Source organism: Zophobas morio, unplaced genomic scaffold, assembly GCF_036711695.1.
Source record: "Zophobas morio isolate AGI-343-1 ecotype UQ-CSIRO unplaced genomic scaffold, CSIRO_AGI_Zmor_V1 ptg000108l, whole genome shotgun sequence".
In the NCBI taxonomy this organism is placed as follows: Eukaryota; Metazoa; Arthropoda; class Insecta; order Coleoptera; family Tenebrionidae; genus Zophobas; species Zophobas morio.
In genome coordinates, this window is record NW_026972213.1 from 2,773,944 (window position 1) to 2,800,817 (window position 26,874).

The 26,874-nt window shown below is 37.7% G+C and overlaps 1 protein-coding gene across 3 annotated transcripts in view; it reads left to right on the plus strand.

Annotated features, from left to right (window-relative positions):
- LOC135144785 (protein prickle-like) overlaps positions 1–26,874 on the plus strand; it is an 889,236-nt gene that overhangs the window by 467,394 nt on the left and 394,968 nt on the right. Inside the window, exon 1 of one of the 3 annotated variants that reach the window (XM_064076864.1) lies at positions 23,837–24,216. The exons of the other annotated variants lie outside the window; for them this stretch is intronic. The gene's annotated coding sequence lies outside the window, so the exon portion shown is untranslated. Of the gene's footprint in view, positions 1–23,836; positions 24,217–26,874 lie in introns of those variants that run through there. 3 annotated transcript variants of the gene reach the window in all.

The following is a 26,874-nucleotide window of genomic DNA, read 5'->3' on the forward strand; positions in this document are numbered from 1 at the left end:
GAGTATGTTAAAAAATACACTTCAAATGAGTTTGATTTTATTGAACAGACTAATAACAGTATGGTATTCTAATCCATTTTGCTCTACTCTCCCGGTACTCGTTTTTCCGACCTCTCCTCTAGATTACACCAGTGACGTCACAGCGTCTTTCAGTTTTAAAGTACAGCCCGAGCATACCTTGTAAATCTCTAAATACCTTGGTACTACCCATCTAATTTTTAAAAAGGAGGGGAAGGAATGCCGCCATTTTCTCCGCCACGGACTACGAGTCCTTGGCGGCGGCGATGGTGGTCATGAGTTGGCTTTTTTGGAGCTGGAGGACGACCTTCTTGGGGACGGGAGCGGCTTTGGGTTTGGGAGTGGGCCTTGGGGGGGGGGGGCACCGCGTTTGGAGGCGGTCGTCTTCGACGATGCGGAAGGCTTCTTGGAAGTCTTCTGCTGCTGTGGCTTAGGGAACCTTGGGCACCCCTTGTAGCTGGCCGGATGTGGCCCGCTACGATTAGCGCATTTGGCAGACTGCCTGCGCTGCTTCTCCCAGTGGCTGGTCTGATGAGCAGCGCCGCATTTGACGCAGCGGTGGTGTTCAGCCCTGCAATGACGCTGGGAGTGGTTGGTGGAATCGCTGGCAGCGGTGGTATTGGGGAGCGTCCTTTGGTTTGTGGGGCTTCTCCACCTTGACGGAGAGGCCGCAGAGTGTCTTCTCCTCGAAGATGTCGGCCTGCTTGCACATGGGTTGCTCGGCGAATTATTCTTGGATGAAGGTATATTGCGGTCAGGCCATTAGTGTGGGTAGGCGTTGACGGGCAGCGCCTCCTGTTTGCAGCGGTAGTGGCTAGCGACTCAAGCAACAAGCGCGAGAGTAGCGAGGGCTCATCGAGGGCGCATGTTACAACTATTTAATAAAATGTGTTCGTTTGACCAGAGATAATAGAGGTATGACAGCTTTTGAATTCTCCATAAAAAATGCATGGGAGTGAAGCGAACACAGAATGTGACATAAAGGAGCGTTGAGGGCGCGACATTTGTGGTGGTAAACCTGAATGTCCTAATGTGTATGTCCTAATGTGTATGTTAAATGTTACTAAATATATTACTATAAGTGACATAACGAACGAAAAATGCGAACTCTGAGATAACCTCAATTAAATATGATGCGATGGTTTCAAATTATAAAAGAACAGCCATGTTAATTGCTTATGTAGTCGTATGTATTACAGTTACGTATATTTTAACAAACAATATGTTGTTGGTAAGTACAGAAATAGTCCTATAAAAATAACACCGATACGTAAACCGATTATTTTCTACACCTATAATTAATTATTATTAACCGATGGAACTGGTAAATGCGCTATAAATGGGACAAAATGATTAATTTCCTGTGTTTTTTAGGTTGCTTCTGTAGTTCCCTATTATGGCATTTCAGTGTATAAAATATATTTAATCGCACAAATAATGACAAAAGGTAATCATGGGGGAGATTACTACATGGATGCTTGTATGTTATTAAGGACAGCTGATTTTTAAGTTGTCTACCAACTTGAAGCAAAAGTGGATTATGTTCAAATGAACTAATGAAAGCATTTTATTTTTTAAGAGAAAATTAATGACTTCGTATACGTGTTTAATTTATATAAATTGACAACGCAGAGTTAAAAATTCCATCCGTGCGTTCCTGTGTCGACGCTGGCTTCCTTTTTTTTTTGGTTTACTTTGTTGTTTCTGACTGAACTATAAAAACTAAGAACCAAGTCTTTTAAGAACTTTTAATACTACCCTGCTGTTGAAAATTTGTATTTTCGTTCGAAAGTAAAACCTTTATGGTTGACTTTCACAACGGTCAGGAAGTGGAATGTGTTTGCTAGACTTCTGTTCAGAAGACTTGGGATGAATTCCGTGAACAATTTTCCAATAATCTTCTGAGTTATCCATATAGATTAATATGTCCAGGAATTACAAAGAAGGTGATTTTCCGTTTGCGACGAAATTCCGGATGATGGGAGGGACGGACGGTCCGGTGACGGTCCGGAATCTCGCCGATAACGTATGGGGTGACGGCGTACTTGAGTGCCAAGCTTTGGGTCGACTAGTATCGCTGATGTCAGAAACACGTCTGGTCGACCAAGCTTATGCGGCTACCTTTACGCCGCCGGGGGTGGCGCCTTCGGTCAGGAGCGGCGGTCGCTCGGGCGCCAGCTCCCTCTCCGGGGGAGGGAGCGCCGGGGTGCTCTAAAGCCGGAGACACGGAATTCAGGTGATGAGCCGCCGCGAAAACTAGAGAATAATAAATAAAACGGGGAGGATATTTTATAACAAAAATAGGGTTTATTCCCTGCCACCAGCTACACGGTCTAAGATAATAAATCTTACGGCTAAGTAACTTAAATAACTACAACGGTTTTACAACAAAAAGAGAATTAAACGTCCGGCACGGTCGTTCCTCCTGGGCGGCGACTTCCTTCAGGCCGGGCTCCTCTTGGCTCTGGGGGCGGCGACCTTGAAACTGGAAATCGCGCGAAGACGGTACGGCGACCCGGGAGGGAAGCGCGGTGACGGTAACGACACGTGCACGACGGTGTCGACTTTCGACGGTGACAAAAAGAACGCGGTGACGGTGACACGGTTTCTCGCTCGGGGGCGGCGATTCCAAAACCGGTACTAACACGGGCAGACGACCCAAAAAGGTACTTACGGTGGTCGGAGGGTCAACTGCGGACTTCTTACTTCTCAAAAACACTCTTCACCAGGACAGCAGCCACACACTTCCGCACTCTCTGGAGTTGCAGGGAAGAATCCTCTTCTTCCGCCGCGGCGGCGCGGCGATCGCCAATTTACCCCCGGCTTTCGCAGTACGCGCCACGGTTTCCGGCCCGCGAAAATTCGCTTCGTTACACGTTAAGGACTAAATACTGTCAGGAGTTTTTTGAAATCATTTGACAATGATTTGACAAACTTGGAACATGGAAAGTTCACATGTTTACCGAGAAACACATCTGTATACAATATCGACAATAACTTTTGTTCAAACGTCACAACTGTTCGATATCAACAACTTTTGGCCAACATTTTCATAATTTCTTGTAGCATACTAGCATAGCAAACATAAATGTTCTCAAACATCACGTTTGTTCTGAATCATTTAGGAGCATTGATAAAAAAGACATTGTACAGAATTAATTTTCCCAACTTGACACCAAGTTGGAATCAATCGATATCCAGAATGAAAACATTTACGGTCGAATTTTTTAGAACGTCACAGTGCAGTATAAAGGGACGCATTTTGAGACTTGACTTTCATATTCGTTATTTTTGTGTTTACATTGGTCAATTTATTTCACACACCAGTACCAGTCTATCAAAAACATGTAGAGTAAAAGTCAAGGATGACTCGATTACAAAGAGTATTGATCACCCGATAGTTTTATTTTATTAATTACCTAAATCTTTGACTCTAATTTAAATCACTTTCATTTGATACTGCTATACACTATATCTGTTATAGACAGGGTTGCTAAAATGTATGGACACAGCTAAATATTTTCAGAACGGTTTATTAGAACTCATCGAAAATTGGTATGCAAGTAAAAATACAGGAAAAAATGTTTATACTCTATTCTCTGAAATGTTATTGAAACTTTCATCAACACTCGTTTTGGGCCAATTTGTTTTTTTAAATGGATCCGAAAGGTCAAATTTAATATTTTTGAAAAAAAGATTTATTCTGCATTCAGTGATGTAAAGCATGTCTTTCTTTACTTGCACTAAAAAATAAAAAAAAAAAACAGTAAATAAATACAGTTTGGAAAATGTTAAATTTATATAGCCTAGGAAATGTTGTCTTTACCAATCATTAGTTCTGTACTTTGATAGAAAAATTGAATACAAGTTAATAATAATTGTAAAAATAATACATTTAACTGATATAAAACACTTAAAAAAACTAAAGCTGTAACGGTTGTAACGAATGTTTATTATTACTTAAATATATACAGATGGTGGTATAATATAAGCCTACTAGTACAATATAGTCCAAACAGAGACACTTAATTTAACCGCCCAGGTAGAGTCCGTCGCGCACGGGGATGAGTCCGTCAGCACACAGGTAAAAGTCTGTCGCGCACAGGTAACAGTCCGTCGCGCACGGGTATGAGTCCGTCAGCACACCGGTAAAAGTCTGTCGCGCACAGGTAACAGTCCGTCGCGCACGGGTATGAGTCCGTCAGCACACCGGTAAAAGTCTGTCGCGCACAGGTAACAGTCCGTCGCGCACAGTTAACAGTCCGTCACGCACAGGTATGAGTCCGTCGCGAAACTATACTACGGTAATGTCGTAAATGCACACTTAAACTCCGTACTCGTACACGTAGATTCCGTACTCGTAATAGTCCAGCCAATTACCCCTCTCTTTAGGAGAAGTGAGTCCGCGGATCAACCCGGCGGGAAGTAAATGGCCTAAGACTTTGAGTATTAATCGCAGAAAAAAACACAAGACCTAGGAGTGGGTATCCAACTCGCTGCAAGGGCTTAGTGTTTTTTAGCTGAGAGTGGGAATCCAACTCTGAGGAAAAACTTTGATGCAGCTCCCTTTATTGGGGTGGGTTTGCACTGAGCATTCCTGTGCGCCGGTAAAGCTTAGGGGGGATATGATAAGGCTTGAGTCTGTACGGGGGTGGCGATCGGAGCGCTATTCTGGTGGGCGCCCCGGGCATTTATTGGGACCGTTACAATTCTCCCCCTTCAGAACCTCTTCGGCGTCTCGACGTAGGTTCTGATGTTGGAGCGGCAGGTTTCTTACGTGGACGTCCTCGTCGGCGGATCGGCACTACGGGGTCGGTGTCTTCCATAGGCTTTGCGGGGCGGAGCGCTGAAACGTGGTAGACACCCAGGGGTTGGTTGGGTTTATTGCTGGCAGCGACTTCATAGCTGCAGGGGCCTCTTGCCGTGAGGATGACGTAGGGTCCATCTCGTTTGGGGGCAAATTTTGCGGTCCATCTTTTTGATCCCTTGCTTATGGGATGGGTATCGATGAGTACTAGATCACCTGGTTGATACACGGGGCAGGGCGGCGTTTGGCATCGGCGTAGTCCTTGCGCTGATCCTGTCTTTGTTCTTGTAGGTCTCGTACTTCGTGGAGGGTGTCGGCGAGTTGAAGTAGGCGGGGTGTTACCTCTGGCACGAAGTTTTCATTTTGAATTATGGCTCGTATATCAGTGGTGACTTCGTATGGGGTTCTCAATTCTCGACCGAAAGTTAAATATGCGGCGGTGTGACTGGTAGTTTGGCAACGGGTGGTGTTTAATGCGAATCGAATTGCGGGCAATTTTACGGGCCATTGGTCGTGGTGGTTTCCCACGAGGATTGCTAGTTGGGTTTTTAAATCCCGATTCTTTCTTTCAACCATATTAGCAGCTGGGTGATATACGGGCGTCAGGTTTTGTGCGATGTTGAAACAGTGGCATATTTTCTGCATCACGGCACTCACAAACTGGGTACCATTATCAGAAATGATTTTCCGCGGAAGCCCGTAGCGTAAACACACTTCATTCACTAAAGTCCAGGCGCAAGCTTCCGAAGTGGCGTGCTGTAGTGGAAATAATTCAACCCATCTAGACGCGCAATCTTCCACGATGAGTATCCATTTCTCTTCCTGTGGGCCACGGGGAAGGGGTCCAAACAAATCCGTGGAGATAACTTCAAAACGTTGTCGCATTATCGGAGTTTGAAGTAAGCCAGCGGGTCGTTGATTACTGGCTTTATAGCGTTGACAGGCACCGCAGTGTTGGATGTACTCCCGAATATCTCGTTTTAATCCGGGCCAATAAAATTTCCGGGAAATCTTATGATGGGTGTGGTCTACCCCATAATGACCTGCCGTTGGTGAATCATGATATTCTTGCAAAATTTTCTTACGCTCATTAGCGGGTACTACGAGCTGTGCTTCCTCGTTATCGTCGTCGGACGTGTAGCGATACAGAATTCCTTGGGTCAGCAAATATCCGCGAGCCGACCATCGTTCGGTTTCTTCTGGGGTCCCGTGTTCGTAGGCATCAATAATTTTCTTTACCTCCGGGTCTTCGAGTTGTTTCTGTCGGAGAATTTCGGGTTTTTCTCGCGGCATTTCGATCGAAATCAGCCCGACGTGGCACTCTTCGGTCGACTGAACTCCTGGTGGCCGCGACAGGGTGTCGGCGACTACGTTGGCTTTCCCTGGTGAGTATTCGATCGTTAAGTTGTACGGCTGGAGTTGGAGGGACCATCGAGCCAGTCGTCCACTCGGAGACTTCAGGCTCATTAGCCAACGCAACGGCTGATGATCGGTAACAACTATGGCGGGCGCTTCTTCCAGGTATCCGCGAAACTTATTTACTGCCCAGACAAGGGCCAGGGCTTCTCTTTCGGTTGTTGAGTAATTCCTTTCAGGGGCCGTGAGGAGGCGGCTTGCGTATTCTATAGGCTGCTCGTTTATTCCCTCCCCCTGCATTAAAGCAGCCCCCAGTGCGTATGAGCTGGCGTCGGTACGCAAGGTGTAGCACTCGGAGGGTGAAGCTTGTCGGAGTACCGGCGCCGTTGTAAGTGCCTTCTTCAAGCCCTCGAAGGCGGCGCTTTGCGCCGGTCCCCATTCCCAGGCGGCGTCTTTCTTTGTTAAACACGTCAGCGGCCGCGCTTTTCCAGCAAAATTTGGGATGAACCGTCGGTACCAATTACACGTTTGCAAAAAGGTCAAAAGTTGTTTCACGTTAATCGGTGGTTCCATGCGACTGATAGCGGCGACTTTCTCGGGATTTGTTTCAATCCCTTCGGGAGAGATAACGTGCCCCAGGTATCTGACACGCTGACACCCGAAGGAGCACTTTGGTCGGTTCATCCTTAACTTAAAAATTCGCAGTTGGTTGAAGCAAGCCTGCAGTTCGTTGAGGTGTGCTTCGTAAGTTTCGGACAGTAGAATTAAATCGTCCAGGTACACTAGCAATTTCAACCCACTTAATCGGACCTTAAAACGATCCATTAAGCGTTGAAACGTCGCTGGAGCGTTCCGCAGACCGAACGGCATCCTCTTGAATCGGTATACCCCGAACGGGGTGATGAAAGCCGTTTTATCACAATCATCCGGGAACATCGTGATCTGATAATATCCAGACCTTAGATCCATCGTCGAGATGTAGTGGGCATTTCCGGTGGAGTGCAGGAGTTCATCCAGTCTCGGCAGCGGGTAGACATCTGGTTTTGTTATCGCGTTTAGGCGGCGATAATCTACGCACAATCGCACCTTTCCATCAGGCTTCGGAACTAACACCACCGGTGACGCCCATGCACTTTCACATTCCTCGATGATGTCCTGTTCTAGAAGTGCGTCCACTTCGTCTCTCAGGAGCTGGAGACGAGCTGGACCCAGGCGATAAGGAGGTAGCGCGATGGGGACGTGGTTGTTCGTGTCTATGTGGTGTTGAGTTTGCTCTGTGGGTGGCCCGTGCGGTTCGAACAAATCTTTATTTTTCACGAGAAGGGCGTTTAGTTCATCCTTTTGTTGGGTGTCCAATGTCACGGCTTCGTCTTCAGTACGTAAGATAACGTCGTGCACGTCAAGGGTGGCCATTCGTATGTCGGCAAAGAGTTGGAGGTCATTTGGGGTTAAAGCGTTACTCCATTCTCTCTCGACGGCGAAGGCGGCGTCGCTCATCATATAAGCCGATCGCGAAGTCTCGACACCGAAATGATAATGCGGCGGAGTCCGTGGTCTGGCGGTGACAGGCGTGGCTGGTAGCGGTGTTAAAATCGGCCCATATCCCCCGGTCAAGTCGGAGATGATGTCGCTGATTTCCACGGTTTCGGACGTATCCATGGGACTGGCGACTTCTTGAGGGCGGTTCCCTATGAACTTCTCCTTTAATATGTTGGCGTTGGGTGGGGGTGCTCTTAACTCTTGGAAAGCGATCTCGACAGGACCTGGTGATTCCTCCTTCGAGATAAACCCGTAACACTCGTGACGATTTCCTGCATAATGCCACCTTTGGCTCCCATAATCGATGACCATCCTTGATTTCTGTAAGAAATCGGCCCCAAGGAGGGTTTTTGAATTCACTGCTTCCGGGATAGCAATAAACTGAGTCGCTGTCGTGCGTCCTTTGAGCGTGATTGGCAACGTGCAGGTTTTTATGCGGCTGATTTTGCTATTCCCATCCGCTTGCGTCAACCGGACCGTAGCGTCTTCAAAGTTGTGGCCCTTTTCCTTAAGGAGACCGTACAATTGAGAACTGGCAAGGCTGGTCCTTGCTCCGCTGTCCAGGAATGCCGTTCCCGACATCCCGTCAATGTTTATGTGTACGGCGGGTCGTTCGAATTTGCGGGCATCCAGAGCGCAGAACTGGACGTTGAGTGCGGAAGCGTGAGTATTTTCTTTGTTGCATTCCGGGCAATTTCTACGAAAAACGCCCGGTTTGCCACACCCATAACACGTTACCGGGTTACTCTGGGATGGTGCCTTTGTAGAAAGATGCCTCTGTCTTTTCCTGCAGGCGGAAGTTTCATGGCCGACGTGTCTGCAGAATTCACAACGAGCACGCTTATCGTTGCGAGGTGGTGCCGGCGCTGTAGTTGGGACGGCACCTCTTTCAATGTTCCGGCTTTGCGCCTGCATCTCGATTTCGTTAGCTGCGGCGAGGAGCTGTGCGAAGTTGTGCAGCATTTTCCGAGGAACCCTGCTCCGTATGTCCCACTTTAGGAGTCCATACACCATGTCGAGTTGGAGGCTCTCGGTGTCGGCGGGCTCCACTTGTGCAAGCAGGGCTCGTTTCTGGCTAACAAATAGGCCCGTGGAAGTCCTCTGGTCCTGCTTTGTAGCGAAGACATCCAAATAAATTTGATACGCCGGCGGGGTGGGCGCGAATTCTTGACGCAGCGCCCCTACCGCATCATCCCACGTATTTATGCCGGCTTTTACTCCTGTCCACCAGGTATACGCCGTACCTTGGAGGAGTAATGGAATTCCAAGGAGTGCATTTTCGTCCGTTATCTTTTCGGTAACTTTGTAGAAATTGGCGGTTGCCAAAAAATCCTCTACCGCCTCCTTAGTGCGTGTGCCATCGAAACGTGCCGGACAGTGAGTAAAATGTTTAATTGTCTCTGCTGGCTTTAGTTTCTCAATCAGCTGTTGTAGCTGGTCTGCTGTAATGGCCATACTTCTTGTCTGTATGGAGCTGGTCACTAGTGGCTTTTTTAATACCATATGCCGGGTTCACTTCGCGGTTCGCGGTCGTAGTTTCGAGCTGAACGTTGGGCGACACTTGTAACGGTTGTAACGAATGTTTATTATTACTTAAATATATACAGATGGTGGTATAATATAAGCCTACTAGTACAATATAGTCCAAACAGAGACACTTAATTTAACCGCCCAGGTAGAGTCCGTCGCGCACGGGGATGAGTCCGTCAGCACACAGGTAAAAGTCTGTCGCGCACAGGTAACAGTCCGTCGCGCACGGGTATGAGTCCGTCAGCACACCGGTAAAAGTCTGTCGCGCACAGGTAACAGTCCGTCGCGCACGGGTATGAGTCCGTCAGCACACCGGTAAAAGTCTGTCGCGCACAGGTAACAGTCCGTCGCGCACAGTTAACAGTCCGTCACGCACAGGTATGAGTCCGTCGCGAAACTATACTACGGTAATGTCGTAAATGCACACTTAAACTCCGTACTCGTACACGTAGATTCCGTACTCGTAATAGTCCAGCCAATTACCCCTCTCTTTAGGAGAAGTGAGTCCGCGGATCAACCCGGCGGGAAGTAAATGGCCTAAGACTTTGAGTATTAATCGCAGAAAAAAACACAAGACCTAGGAGTGGGTATCCAACTCGCTGCAAGGGCTTAGTGTTTTTTAGCTGAGAGTGGGAATCCAACTCTGAGGAAAAACTTTGATGCAGCTCCCTTTATTGGGGTGGGTTTGCACTGAGCATTCCTGTGCGCCGGTAAAGCTTAGGGGGGATATGATAAGGCTTGAGTCTGTACGGGGGTGGCGATCGGAGCGCTATTCTGGTGGGCGCCCCGGGCATTTATTGGGACCGTTACAAAGCTTATTATTATTTTAATTTTTTTTTTCTACTTTTTAGTCCAAATACAACTCCGGTTGTAACATTTAATCGTTTTACACCTATAGCTGATTCGGCAAGTAATTTTTTAGAATGACATTAAACAGTGCCTTAGGAACGGATGATGCACCACACCGATTCAAAACTTTACGTTGCGCATACCAGAATGTTAGGGGACTAATAATAGTCTGTTGAATTTTTCAATAGTGTTGCATTTTCTAATTTTGATGTCATAGCGATTACCGAAACTTGACTTGACTTAATTTCCAACATCGACATTAGGCATAAAATTAATAATCCAGCATCATAGAAAAGTTTTTATAATCATTGTTGTATATACACCTCCATCTATATCTCTTGAGGATATGGAACTATTTTTTGATGCGTTTAATTCTTTAAATAATTTTTCGGTTTCCATAATATGCAAGAATATTTGCGTAATTATTATAATCATGTTTTAGATCTTATATTTTCAAATGTTACATGCAATATTTGCAAACTACTTTCTTCTTTTGTAGACGAGGATCGTCATCACCCGGCCCTGTAGTTCAATATGAATGATCTGAAACTGAAACTGAAACATTTAACTTTAAGAAGCCCAATTTCCAGCGAATATATGAAATGTTTATAGATGTTGATTGGTCTCTGTTGTATAATACAGTAGATGTTGATGATGCATGCTCAGTATTTTATAAACAGCTAAATACAATTTTTCAAGCAACTGGTTCCAAATTGCGCATTAAATCAAAACAACGGCATTTTCGGCAATGGTTTAACGGGGAAGTTATTTCTGCATTCCATAATAAGCGTACAATAAACTAAAAACAACTGAACCTTAAGAACAATTTAAAAATTATTATCGATCTTACTCTAAACATTTTTTATTTAACTCGTACAAGGATTATAACTATGTCAGATATTCAGAATCGTCTTCACAGGGATCCAAAAGGTTTTTGAGGATATATTCAAAACAAAAAAGGGAACTCGGGAATTCCTAGTTAATTCTATGCACTACAATAATCGAAATCTTGACAAGCCAAATCTTATCGTAAATGCTTTCGCTGAATATTTTAACTGTGTTTATGTTCTTTCTAAATCGTGCACTAAGTGTACTAAGGCTGATGATTTTAGTATTAGTGATTCGGATTGGGTCACCCTTCCTCAGATAACAGAAAAAGTCGTTTTAACTGCCTTAACGAACGCGAAAAATACAACCACGATGGTTCTGATGGGAGTTCCCAGTTTTTTGCTGAAAGATTGCGCCACAGTTTTCGTCCAGCCATTGTAATATCTATCCAACCTGATAATAAAAAATCCACTTTTCCTACAATGTAGAAATCGACTATAATAATCTGTCCAGTTCTTAAGAAGGGTGACAAGACGGATATAGGAAAGTATAGACCCATATCATTGCTTTGTAATTTTTCCAATATCTCCGAGACTATATTATACAATCACATTTATTCTGGGGTTAAAATGTACATTACTCCCATGCAACATGGCTTTATCGATAGGCGCTCCACTATAACGAACCTGGTCTGTTTTACACAATTTACAGCCGAGGCAATTGATGAAAGAAAACAGATTGACGCAGTTTATCTTAATTTTCAAAAGGCGTTTAATTAGATAGACCACTACATATTGTTGCATAAGTTAAAAGCATTCGGATTCACTGAATCTCTTATCAATTTGTTTAAATCTTACGTGTTAAGCAGAGAGCAATGCGTCCGATATCAATGTCATCCGTCCAAAACAATATATCCTACATCTGGGGTGCCCCAGGGATCGAACTTGGACCCGTTGTTGTTCTTGCGTTTGTTAATGAGATGACTAATATTGTATCAACTGACAGCCTACTAGTTGCTGATGATTATAAGATTTACAAAATAATAGCATCGATCAAACACTCTATCGCCCTTCAAAATGATCTTAATAAAATCTTTCAATGGTGTCGAATTTGACTCCTCGTGCTCCTTAAGAAAAATCAAGTTGGCCTCATGTCTTCAAAACAAATCTTGATGAAAATTTGAATAATAATTCAGATGATAGAGTTCAAATGCTTTTACTTGTGAACCAAATTTCAATGAGTTCCGATAAACCGTAGTGATTTTGATGTTATTTCCTATTCACTAGACTTTTTTCGTTTCCCAATTTCTTGCTTATGTAGGGTGAGCCACTAAACGCGCGGTCCTCGATATTTCATTAATTACACTAGTTTACAAAGTTTTATATCCAAAGACAGAAATAGTTGAATCTAAAGGATTTGGGTTCGGGAAATTCAAATCTGAAAGCAGAAAAAATCCATCACGTCAGGTTTTTGAGATATTTATATAAACATACCCTGTATTTCTTTTCTTTTATACAACTCTTGTAATTTTTTTATTTTTAAATATATATGAACATATAGTTCTTTGAGCAAATTTGTATCATTTTAAAGGATCATTTACGTAAATAAATAACATGAGTCAATTTTTCAAGCTAGATCGTCATCAATGTTTTATTTAAAATTTTTCAAGTATTGATTTTAGAATAATTGGTTGCTTTTGATTTTTCTACGGGAAGTGATAATAAAAATGTGAGGTTGCTTTTAAAATGATACAAATTTGCTCAAAGAAGTATAGGTTTATCTTTAAGAATAAAGAAGTTACAGGGGTTGTATCAAATAAAAGCAACACCCAGTATATATTATAAACAGTATGACTGAAAATTAAAAATGATTAACACTTTCTTTTATTGGCAGTACTGTCAGTTTCCCTTATAATAGACCAACAGTAACACATTTTCGTCCCAAAAACCTTGATATCTTTTTTTTAAGCATATTTGAACAGGTCTTCCAGCTTTAGGTACTATAATTTTACCACAAACGTAAGAAAACTGATTTGCACCTACTTTGCACGATCTCGAAAACATTTTTATGCGACAATGGTGCATTAACATGAATCAGTTTAACACTAACAAGAAGGTAAAAGCAAAGTTCATTATTTTGGATTTATGAAAAAACCTGACGTGATAGGGATTATTCGTTTTTGGATATATTATCACTATCAGTAAGTTATTTAGACGTAGAAAATATTTTTTTTATTTTTGGATACGAAAAGAAGTTTAAATTTGTAAACTAGTGTTATCTGAGATAGAAGAAAAGGTAATAAACTAAAGTTTGTACAGTTTTTTGAGTAGCATACATTAAAATTATTTTCGATCATACATACATACAGATTTGTTTGCGAGGTATAGCACAAACGCAGTTTTTTTAAGTACAATACCTCAATTTTTGTTTATATTTTTACATATTCTCATTAGCCTCTTCTTAAGCTTTATAACTAAAGCTCATTTTTGAAATTGTGATACGACGTTGCACCTTATTCCAGTTTATTTGAATGTTTCAGTAAAACAGGAGTTGAGAAAAAAGTCTCAATAAAACAATAATATTATTTGTAAGAGTTGTGTTAATATTTTATGGAGAGAAAAACAGGGATATCTGCTTTATTGTGGTAACCATTCTATAAAATTTTAATGCACCGGTTTCCAAAAAAAATCTAAAACTATTTAGTCCAGTCATTTTAGGATAAAAAAGGGATCAATCTCGGAATGAGAGATAATAAGCTGAATTTTTGTACATACCTTAATTTTGGCGTTTTAAAAGTTGTGTCAAAAGTCTCATAAAATCTCGTGTCTGCGTCGTAAGTTATTCAAGGTCAAAGATGAAGAAATACAGTTTTTTGCGATTATCTCGGTTTCTATTGCTCCAGTGATGTTAACATCTATTATCATAATTGTAGAGCACAAAATTTGGGACAAATTTTATTTGAAACATTTTTTCATGCGCTCAATCGTTTTTGAGATAGAGGGCAGTGAGCGCGCAGCGCTCATCCATACGTACTGTAATGCAATCAACCGTGAATATCTATGAATACTACCTTGAATTTTGAAAAATTTGTATTATTTATCAATTAATACATTGTATTTAAACATTTTACATATTTTCAACATATTCATTGAATAATACTTACCTACTTTGTGTAATTAAAAACGCATTCAATGAAATATTTATTGTATATCTCAATTTATTTATATCTTTAAAATGTGTAAGGTTTTAAATATTTATTTTTCTATCGTGATTATAACTGGAAGATCTGGAAACAACGATTCAGGGCACCGAAGATGATGACGATGAAACAGAAATTCCCGAACGTCCAGAAGATGACGGTGAAGAAGAAGAAAATTAATACTTTTGTTCTTTAAATTATTAAAGATTTCTAGATTTTCACTGCAATTCAATTTCAATCGTAAGAAATGTACAGGTACTGAACAAAGATAAAATTAAAATACATTAACTCGTTTTACTTCTTTAAATTTTTACTTTGAAAAAATTAATATAACTTTTAGATAAATAATAATATAACAAGTATAATATATTATCTAATATATAAAAAACTTACACATTTGAAAGATAAAGTACTTAGTTATGTTTCCACTTAAAATCTACTTTCAATAAATTAAGATGTACATACAATAAGTATTTCATTTAAAGAGTTTTTAATTCCACAAAGTAGGTAAGTATCATTATCATTAAATGAATGTATTGAAAATATGTAAAATGTTATTAAATGCAATGTATTAACTGATAAATAAAACAAATTATTCAAAATTAAAGGCAGTATTCACAGATATTCACGGTTGATCGCATTACAGTACGTATGGATGAGCGCTGGGCGCTCACTGCCCTCTATCTCAAAAACGATTGAGCGCATGAAAAAATGTTTCAAATAAAATTTGTCCCAAATTTTGTGCTCTACAATTACGATAATAAATGTTAACATCATTGGAGCAATAGAAACCGAGATAATCGCAAAAAACTGTTTTTCTTCACCTTTGACCTTCAATAACTTAAGACGCAGACACGAGATTTTATGAGACTTTTGAGACAACTTTTAGAACGCTAAAATGAAGGTATATATGAAAATTCAGCTTATTATCTCTCATTCCGAGGTTGATCGCTAATTTGACTGGACTAATTACAATTTTCAAATATCGATACATATTTCACCTTTTCAAATAGAGCATCTGGATTTTGTTACTGCATCTTACTCTGTTTTAAGTTCTCTATAATATCTATTAGGTTTAAACACAGAAAATGCTTACTACAAGAAAGAATACAAAAACAGAATAAGACGCAGTAGTAAAATATAGGGTGTTCTACATGAAAAAACTGTAATATCTACATTTGAAAATTGTAATAATTTAATTGTTTATGAACTCTTTGTGTATTTAGACTCACTTTTATTTATGCCACAACAAACCGCAGACCTTTATTTATCTCGCTATAAAACACAGGTTTTAAAAATCTCCTAATTTTGAAGGACGCTTTGTTTTAATACCAAGTTGTAGGATTTTATTCTAACAATGATGATTCAGGATCAAAAGGAAGCTTACTTACAGATAAGCTCACAAATATTATAAAATAAGTTAGAACACGAATATTTTATACATTTGTAAAGGCAAGGGCTAACTAAAAAACTTTGAACAAAATCACATACCTCCATAAGTATCACACTTTTTGAAGTATGACCTCTTTCACACAAATATGTATATGTTAAAATTTTGATATAAAGATTTTTACATTGGCATCAAAACTACGATGATGAACCAGTATCAAGAGAACCTGCATTTCCTTCAACTTAAAACTACGTACGTAGGCTGAAAGCAAGGGCACAGACAAGCAGACAAAAGTTGAAACCGCAGGCGTTCTGCATTGTTCTAGAGAAAACGCTAATAACATTGCTCGGTTTGATTGAATTAAGCGACAGGTCGGTGGGGTTGAACTCAATTAATACTTCTTCTCTCAACACCAGCAGCGAAATCTTCCCACCGTCAACGCTTATTTAATTTAAATGTCTATTCATTCGTAAACTCGGAATTAAGAAATTCCTCGAAGCAAGATTGCCATTGCCCCTTTCAAAAAATTACCATATGGGACGGCTCACAATTATGAAGAAATTTATTCGAGGCGTAATCCATTTAGGTCTCGCTCCGGATTTCTTGCGCGAAATTTATACGTCCTTTGTCTTCTTTTAAGGTGAAGAAAGTTACCAAACCGCAGCGTAACGTCTCCCTGTAATTTAAATCGTCCGATACCACATCGTAATAATTTGTAGCGAAAAGCGAAATTCTATGGCGAAGACGTGTTGAAAAAAACTCCGCCTTTGTTGGATGGTTTTTGCCTCCTCATCACGACCGATTTCACCTGAATTATTTATTATGTTTTGATATAATTACTGATAATGTTTTATTTATGAAGGTGGAGGGCAGCTATTTTGGGTATTTCGCAACAAGTACCACCAAACATTATTAATTAAAACAACTTCATTACATTAGAACGAGAAACGCATGAGAAATTTGCGGGATGGACATTGCTTAATTAAACTTTTTAAAAACTTGGATGGAATGAGTGAAGGAATGAGAGCTTTTGGCCTTCATTATGTAAATTAGAGATACGTTAAATTGGTTTGTTACATGATTTATACAAGTTTGAAACTAAAGTTTCTCTGAAACAGATTAGTGTCACATTTTACCCAAATTAGACGCCGAGATAACTTAGTTATACTATGTAGGTAACGATAATGGATCTAATGAATACTTTAGTTTTCGACGGCAAAGCTGCTTAACACTTTGTTAAGCTTAGTTACGGCAAACAAAACAAGTCTCATTAATTCTTAAAAGAACTGTAATAATCCCATTTTTGCTCAACGCAACTTAAAATATTCTCGTCAGGTTAGTACTCTCTTTACACGTTCCGTGTATGTGCACTACCTACTTTACAACATTGCTTTGTATGACAAGAACACCTAAATGAAACCTTGTTAAAACACAAAACTCGTTTCTTCGGGTGCGTTCCTCTTGTTTTTGTTATCAAAATAAAAATTTTTATCGCGTGTGAGTTTTCATAAAACAACAAAGGCGGAGGACGAGAACCTGCTCATACGTTTTGGACGACAGCGTTTTATTGTGTTTGCTTGGGTCAAAAATGTATATACACGTAAAGGGAATCTGTTTTAAGTATTGTCATTATGAAATGTGTATGCAAGAAGTATGTTTCATAGTTCCGAGTAAAAGTACAGAAAATCTCTTCCTTTACAAAATAAACTAGATCGGTATTTTACAGTGAGACGGTTGAAGTTTTCAATTAGGTCATTTTTCAGCTCAGGTCATCCATGACGGCGGCTTTTTATGAATGGGTTGAAGAAGCCGATGAGTTTGCTAAATCTTATCTTTCTTGTTTGTTCAGCGTCATGGTACTATATCCATGTCAGAATAAGAAAGATTCTTAGAAAGTGTTTTATACGAAATTTGGTGGAAACGGACGTCATTGTTATCTATGGAATATTTTTATTATAATTCCAGGTTTAGAAACAGAAGAAAAAACTAGTGCATCCAAAACATTGTTAAAATATGAAGCCAGGTGAACAGGAGAAGAAAATACATATTATGCTTATTATAAATAAAGACTGTATTTATTTGCTTTATAGGCATGTACAAAAAGGATTTATTATTTCGGAAAAAATTGAATAATTTTTTGGTTTATATGGATATTTCTTTGACAAAAAAAATACAAAAAATCAAACATATCCTTCCATTTTTTGGTGTATTATTTTTAAGATTCATCTCTGTAATTATGATTTTATGCATAAAATTAGTGAAGACGTACAAATCATACATACAGGGTCGCTAGAATTTATGGAAACAGTCAAATATCTTGAGAGCTGATTATATAAATTACTTGAAATTAGGTATAGGGGTACAAGAAATTGTGCCCTAATTATTTGTCAAAAAAATTTTTTTTTGCTTCAACTGTTTGAGATGTAAGGCCAACTTGATTTTTTTTAAATGGAACTACCATATAATTAATGCATTTTTGAATAAAGCTTTTTTTCCGAATGCGTTGATGTATCACAATCATATTTTTTTTTCTGATTGAAATGCCAAAATAAATTATTTTAAATAACAATAAATAAAAAATAAATATGACACATGTATTTACTTCTGAAAATACATAATTTTAATTTGACATGTAAGGTGTTTCTTGCAAAAATGGTGCAAACTGAACGCATAGAATTATTAATGATTATCGGTTATGGTAACAAAAGATGAAGTTTTGCTCATTCTAAGTAACTAACTAATGTAACTTGAATTCCTGCAAGTTTCTCCTAGAAGTACTAATCATCGTGTCATCTGCAAATAAAACAAATGAGCTTATATTTGAACATTGATGCAAGTCATTTATGTAACAAGGAAATAAAATCGGTCCTAATATTGAACCCTGCGGTACTCCTGCAGTGACTTTCCTTTTAGCTGATATTTTATTTTCAATGGCAACTACCTGTGACCTATTTGTTAAGTATGAAGTTATTAATTCAACACTTTTTGCATCTAAGCCATATTCTTTCATTTTTTCGATCAAGGTGCTGTGGGAAACACAGTCGAAAGCTTCCGTGAGGTCTAAAAATGCAAATTCTTTAGCTTCAAAACTCTCATTTATTTTATCGACTAAGGCATTAATTGCTAAAGTATTGGATCGTTTAGATCTAAAACCGAATTGTGAATTCTTAAAAAGATTATGTTCTTCTAGATGTAAAGTCAATTGCATTTTTAGTACTACATAATTCGAAAATTTTTGCAAAAATTGGAAGAATGAAAATAGGTTTAAAATTTTTTGGATTATTTTTGTTACCCTTCTTATAAAGAGGAATAACTTTTGCAACTTTCAAAAAATCTCGAAAAACGCCAGATCTAATGCACATGTTAATTAAATTTGTTAAAGGTCTTAATATATGGTAAAGAATGGTAACTAAAATTTTTTTGTTTATGCCATAGATATCTTTTGCCTTTGGTATTCTTTAAATCTGCAATAATGTCGTTTATTTCAACAAAAGAAGCTTCTTTAAAAGTGAAGTTTAAATCCTTATTGTTATTCAAAAATTCTCTATAATCTGTATGACATTTTGGAAGTTTATTTACGATATTCTGTGCCAAACTTGTAAAATAATTATTAAACTCATCGGCTGTTAGATCAGTTTTGCAGTTACTTACTTGTTCCCGTTGGTTAATTATTATTATTGATAAGCGACCACATTGCTTTAATTGGATTATTCGATTCTGAAATGAATCTGTCATGTGCTTCTTTTCTTGATTTTATTATTTCTAACGATAATATTGTCTATATTTTTTAATAAATGCTTTTAACTGTTCCGATTGATTCGTTCTGTTAAATTCTTCAGTGGTGCAAAGAACTTCACGTATATTTTTTAGGTCTTGATTGAACCAATGAATTTTCGATACGTTATCGTTTGTTTTATTGATTTTTTGTTCTCGTTGGAAAACAACGTTCCTATTACCCATAATGAAAGAACTGCTTCAAGTGATGGGTTTCAAATAATAAAAATAATTTCTTCTAAATACATTTATTTTAATATAGTTGTTTAATAATAATCGAGACGTTTTCGTCTTGTTGAAACTGAACTCGAGTGACCTTTTTTATTACGGTGGCATGCTAAAATGTTTTGTTGTTTTTGTATTCACTGTTGACACTGCAGTCACTTTTATATTGGTGTGGTAATTTTAATGAATAATGTATAAGTAAAATAGTCTGTCAAACGAAAAATATTTTTAACTTCTGTTTTCAAACGTTATATCATGTAAAGGCCGTGTGACACGATGCTAAATTTATGACAAATTTTTGTACGAAATTTAGTCCGAAAAAATGTAACTAAATTTACAACTAAACAATATATCTCCTGTATGCCACCTTACTAAATTCTCTTGTAAATTTACCATTCGCGCATGCGTAGTGAGTGAAAATTTTCGGGAATTTAAGAAATAGTGTTGGTAATGGTGATTGGTAAGGTGCGTTTTTCAACATAACCTCTGTGACATAACCTACAATTTGTTTGTTTATTATTTACTTATTAATCATTTATAATGAATTGTGAGGAAATACTTGTTTATACAACTATTGCTGCTTCGAGTATTGTTCTAAGCTGCTATGCCAATAAAACAAATCGGAAAATTCAAAGAAGAAAACGACGTTCACTATGGAGCAGACCTTGGTTAACAAGGCGACAAGAAGGACGAGATATTTTAAACATGTTAAATACCGAGTTGTTGCCAGAAGATCCAACTGCATATCAAAATTTTTTGAGATTAACGGGTGCCCAATTTGTGGGCAAAAGAACTGTTTGGTTATGTTGATTTCATCATGGCGTCGTACCGGTTGCGCCTTATCGTACTGCGCAGTTTTCGTAACAAATTTAGTCAGTATTTAGAACGTGTCCTAAATAATTTCTCACCAAAATTTGCACACAAATTTAGCATATAAATTGTGTATGACACGGTACAATTTTTTGCACAAAATTTATCTCGCTAAAATTTGTCATAAATTTAGCATCGTGTCACACGGCCTTAAAATAAAAAAAATTAACGGAAATGTTTTGTTAGAGTCCAGTTTTATAATAATGGAAAATCTGATGCTATAATTAAAACATTGGTCGTAGGTTATTTCGACAGAACTTTCTTCGCCTCTGAAATACAATAAAACATATGCAGTTTTTTGTAAATATAAAATTTTATTTTGCGAATTTAATTTTTTTATGAGAACGCCGATCCTATAAGTTAAAATGATGATGAATCTAATGTTAAAGTAAATGTAAACAAGTGTGATACGCGTATGATTCACATGAGTTTCTCCTTTACAAAATTTTGTGATGACATATAAACATATCATTTTCGATAAAAGCAGCGTATTACCAACAATAGCAGTATTGTATTCCAAAATTTTTGGGAAAATGGAGTGAGCTATTTTTGATTTAATCAATAAAATAAATTGTACTTATTCATTAATTTTTTTGGGTCATCGTGTATAAGTAATTCTAAACAATATGAATGCAATGATAACTCACAAGTATACACTCATCATATTTTGTACATTTCAATATTTACATTTTCGGCAAAATTTTGAGTTTTTTGGAGGGGATAAACAAATATATTTTGATTACAAATTTACTATGTTGACGATAACTTCTAGATTTCAGAGCATTCGGTTTTGCAGTTTTGGATTTAATCGATAACCTCACCCTGTATAAGCAATTCTAAAAAATATGAAAGCAGTGATAAATCGCAAGTACGGATTCATCATATTTTGCACATTTTCTATAGGATTTACTGATCAAAATTTTTAGACGTCAACAATTTATTGGAAGGGACAAACAAATAAATTTTGATTACAAATTTTAAATTTACTACGCTTACGATAACTTTAAAACGTCTGTAAGATTTCAAAGCATTTGGTTTTGCAGTTTCTGATTTAATCAATAAAATAAATGGACTCACTAATTGATTTTTTTTTTTTTAGTCACCGTGTATAAGCAATTCTATAAAATATGAACGGAATGATAAATCACAAGTATAGACTAGATAGGATTTATTTGGCAAAATTTTGGGACGACGTTATTAGTTTTTTTTGGAGGGGGGGGGGGGGGTAAAATTTGATTTACCGATACTATTAAAACGTTTGCAATGTTTTAAATCATTCGATTTAGTTTCAAAGTTAAATTATAAAATTAACAATATTTTGCAATTTAGCTTTTACAATTTACAATTTTAATTTTTTTAACAAAAATCTGGATGCTTAGGTTAAAAACTCAAGACTGATTCATATACTACAAACTACAAGTTCAAAAACTACAAACTACTATGTTGTTTTATAAAATTTAAATAATATTTACTATTGTAAAAGTTGGAGATGAGATCATTGCATTGTTGGTGAGGATAATCAGACAAATTTGCTTGGCGTTTTACCACTACACACGATATTCTTTGACAACAATCGGTCGGGTAGTTTATAAGATTATTATCTGTCTAATAAAAATCAACACACACATGGACAGACGGCAGACAGACAGACGAAAACCAGAGACCTATGTTTTCGTACTCCACGGGTCACGAAACGTCGCCCGATAGACTCGATTAAAATCCTTTCTTAGCTTACGCTGGAAAAGTAAAAAGGGAACAGTTATTTAGGTAGGACACATGTGACTAGAAAAAATCATTTTTGAACTACTTCCATCACCTCTTTCTTGATTATTATTTTTTTCTTTAATTTTCCTTATGGAACCTTTCCATGTAGGGTATATTTTTTTCAATTAGATTTTTAAATTTCAACAATTTTGTGTAACTAGGAATGCAGGACTGAATCATTAGTTTTTTTTTACAATCGATGAAAGATACATATATTTTTGTTCTCTTTTTCTTTCTTGTTTACAAGTGATCGAATATATAACTAATTCCTCTAGGTATCGAAGCAAACGTTCCTTTAATACATCCCTTATTGTTGTACGTTAATGATGTCGGAGAACAGTGCTGATAATTGATAAATTTTTTGTAGTATTTAGGCATGAGCTTCCTATTTAACAAATTGTTTGTAACCATGTGATAAGTCTGTATTTCGATGGATTTTATGGTTTGAAATATGTTATTAATTACATATTATTAATGTCATTTTATTCATAGTGTTATATTTTGTCGTACTGTTTCCGAATTATATTTATAATTACCAGATTATTTATTATTTTTATAATGAGAATTATCGTTGGTCAAAGATTTATTGTTACGGAAAGAATATGAAAAATTGCAGAAAGCGTTTAACATTTGTTAATATAAATTGTAACAGCACTACGTCAAGAGCTCTTAAACGAAAAATCACATAATGTATGACCTCAATAAAAAATGAATAAAAAATGAAAAACTTACCTCCAGCATTTTAATTTTTCAAAAAAAAGTTCACTTGTGTCGGTAGACAACAACTAATCATAAGTAGTTTATTTCTTGTTATCAAAATTACAAGAGTCATTTTTTGATGTTTTAGCAGAAATATAAAAACCTATTACATACAGTCTTTTATAAATGAATAAGGTCGATCTCTGCAGTAAAACGATAAAAAATAACTTGATTTTTCTTAATGCTTTTTTGTGGAACTCTGTTTTTGTGTTTTTCAGTTAAATACAGCCTTTCAAATGCATAGTTCGGAAGAGGCCTATCTTGTTGTAACTGTGAAACTCGATAGCAGATCCCGAGCGGCCACTGTAGATAGCCATCTTGTGTGCAGTAAATTTATTTAATCTTTTTTGTTTTTTAAACTACGTATGAAAAATGGGCAGGTGCTTTGTCCTTTGAGTTGGGTTTGGAGAATCACCATTGTAGACACAAACGCAGCATTTGATTAAAAAATTTAAAGAAAGTGTCCGTTTGTACATGTAACAACGACCAGTACCACGACTTCGCTAAAATCACCAATAAGAAAAAACCCAGCTTTCGCAACACCTACGCCGTCCATAAACGAGTTCGACGCCAGTCAGCATCCGTCAACAGCAATATAAAACACCATGAGTCCGGATTCGTCGAGGTTTCCGGTCTAGTGCCACCTTCATGTTGTGGGCGTAGCAACGCATCCAGTCTGCAAGCGCCTGCAACTCGCCCGAAATCAATCATGCGTCTCGCCGGAACCCATCTCAAGGACACGTCGTAGTCCTGCCATAACTTAATCACTGAACAATACCCTTTCGGCGACTCCTGTGCTGAAATTCGGCCTCGCAGGAGAAGAAATTCCGCCGCATGCGCATTCTTGGCCACTCCACGTGGTCATCAACACGGCGGCGCGAGATCGCTCCAAAACTCCTTCAGCATTCAGTCCTGCTGAAAGCGCTTGATGAGGCGGTCGGTGAACCTGATCGGCGTTCTTCCACGCGATCCTTCACTCCTTTTCGCATTTTGAACCCGTTCTATTGACGATATTCGCATTGTATGGTGGTCAAGTGCGCGCCGCCGACTTGATACCATCGACAGCCTCTCGAGGTACAATTGCAACAACTTGTAGCTTTTTATTATGGTTTGTTTTTTGTATTTGTGATGGTTCTGTGTGATTGTGTCGTGCTGCAGTTTGGAGTTACCTTTTGGTTGCTGCTTTTGTGCTTTTTGTTTTGTGTTGAGTGATTTTTGACGGAATGACCCCCAAATCAACGTGGCACCGGTGAAAAAAACCCGTTCTTTCTCGTTCAAACAGCCTTTGGATTAATATTGAGTTACAAGGTTAGTTGGTGTGTGATTAATTGGCGGCTTTGTACGCTAGACGGAAAGGGCGCAATCAGCCAGAAAGGGTTACTAGCACCATCAAAAGTCGGGGATTTACATGTGGGCTGTTCCAGACAGGAATGCAAATTACTGTGGTTGCCGAATAAACAAATGCACTTTCATTGCATGTCAACTATGGGTCGTACATTGTAAGGTCTCATACGCAGACGGCATTTAAATCTCTCAAGTATCCGGGTTGTAGACTGCTGAATAATCAATCATTAGATCTTCGATGGTAAAAAAGTTCGTAACGGTTACTGAAATTCTCTATTTGTTACAAACGGTTACAACATAGTAATACACAATTTTTTTCGTTGACTTATATTATAAGTTCTTTTGAACAATAGTCATTAATTTTGGATTCTCAGCAATATTCTTTACGTCATAACCAATCTTTTTTATACACTGCCAACTTCATTCCTCTCGCAAATGTTAAAAAAAATCAGGTAAGATTGAATGTTTCTTAGCAAGGTGCGAGTATATGGATAAGTTACCTGCAAATTTCAAAACGAAAATTTGTATAGCCCTTCCGTTAATCGTTGAACGACGTTTAACCAGATTCACGAAATTTGGATTGAAACTACAATTCAGACGTTAAAGTGGAAATTAATGTAAGCTGACTCGCGACACTATAACGTCGAAAAAGGTTTTATGATATCAAAGGATTTTTTAGCTTGCATGTAGTATCCAACTGTCGATTAAGATATGAATCTCATGCGAAATAAATTGTTGGAATAATTTTTAAACTACTAAGTACTATGTCCATTTGTGTGGAAGTTTTAATAAACAGTTTGTTGTTCCTTTAAATACAGATTTTATTGTAAGATTGTAAGTATAATATAAAAATATTGTGTTATATATAAAACGGTAATGTCAATTAAGGAATTTGAACTTTGCTTCTAAAATAGAGATCATGTAAGATCTACTAACCTGTCGCAGCATTTTTATAAATTACGTTTCAAAATTTTTTGTCATCGCATTTGTTTCATATTTCGAACCACATTGTTATATGTCAATGATGATTTATTAGTTCTAAGCAACATGTGCAATTTTTCAAACTAAATAACAATCCAAAATTACATATATGTAAAACCATACTAAATATTTTATTCATTGAATATTCTTACTCAAAAATAGGTTTCCTTTCTTTTGATATATGATAAAATATGTTTTAAATTTGTATACTTTTGTTTTATAAGTTATAACCCTTAAAAACTGAGATTTTTCCTTGTCCATATTCCTTAACATAATTTTCCAAATTATGTCTTGTATCTAATGGACACCATTTATACCTAATGCTCTTAATGAACGTGATTCTAAGCTGGATGATTCATGATTCATGGAGTTCTTCAAAAAGCAATTCCTATACATGACTCAGACTTTTTGAGCTTTAAAAAAGTACTATGTACAAGGATCTTCCACAATTGATTTTTCCATAATCAGTTCTCATTTTATTAGTTTCCACAATTAGTGAGGTTCCCAAATTTTCTTCATCATGGAGTGTTATCTAGTTTTGTACATGAGCTAGGTGTGATCCCGCAGTTTCAAATGTTTAAACAATGTGTATCAACTGGAATAAAATAAATTCATGCCATTATGTACCTTGGTAAGTCCATAATTTTGCTTTAAAATTGAATTAATTTCAGTACCTATTTAAAAGTATCCACTAACTCTTAGCGCGTAGTGTTAATTCCGAGGATGAATGCTCGCACGGTCAACGGCTTTCTTTGCTGCAGCAGTTCCGAAAAATATGCCAACACTACTTATTCTGAGAAGGACCTGGATTTCTGGTTGCGTTTTTTAATTTCATTCGAAACGATTTCAAATTGGGTGTCTTTATTTCTTGTAATTATATTTTAGTAGGAAACAAGAAAGATGATCTACAGATACTGTTCTAGGAATATCATGTAGATGGTAAAACACTGCTTATAGTAAAAACAGTGCATAGTAAATATTATATAAATTTTGTAAAATACCACATTCCCACACCTGTGGTTTATGAATCCCTCTTGATTTTTTTCACCCTAGACATCCAAATTTTTGAAAAAAAAACAAAAAATTATATTCCACTCTCGAAAAATTAGATTATCTGAAATTAAAAATACATATGTATATTAAGTTTTGAAATATTTACTGTAGAAAAAAAAACGTTACCACGTTCTGTAATAGTACTCTGATAGGAACGATTATCGTTGGTAATCGAGTCACATTTGACACAGTGGCCGCTAGCAGTAATTTAACATTTCGTTTTCATTCTGCGCAAGTTAAATTGTTTGATTTTAACTAAAAATAATGCATTCGGTGGAATATTTAATCAAAAATCGTCCTCTGTCTTACGGCGATAAAATTGTGGTGAAAAATTTAGGGACAGCCACCTCCGATTTATTAATAAAAAAGTGTTCATGTAATGAGTTGTTAAAACCAAAGGTATGTTGACAAAGAGTTCTTTACTTTTATTGAATGTATTTTTGTATTATTTTCCGCACACAGTTTCGTCTATTAATTGGTAATAACAGCCTGTTTTATATTTTCACATTTGACTCGTCAATCAAATTGTGTGTCCCCCATTTCAAATGGTCACGAACCGCCACTGCTGGAAGCAGAGTTCCTTAACAT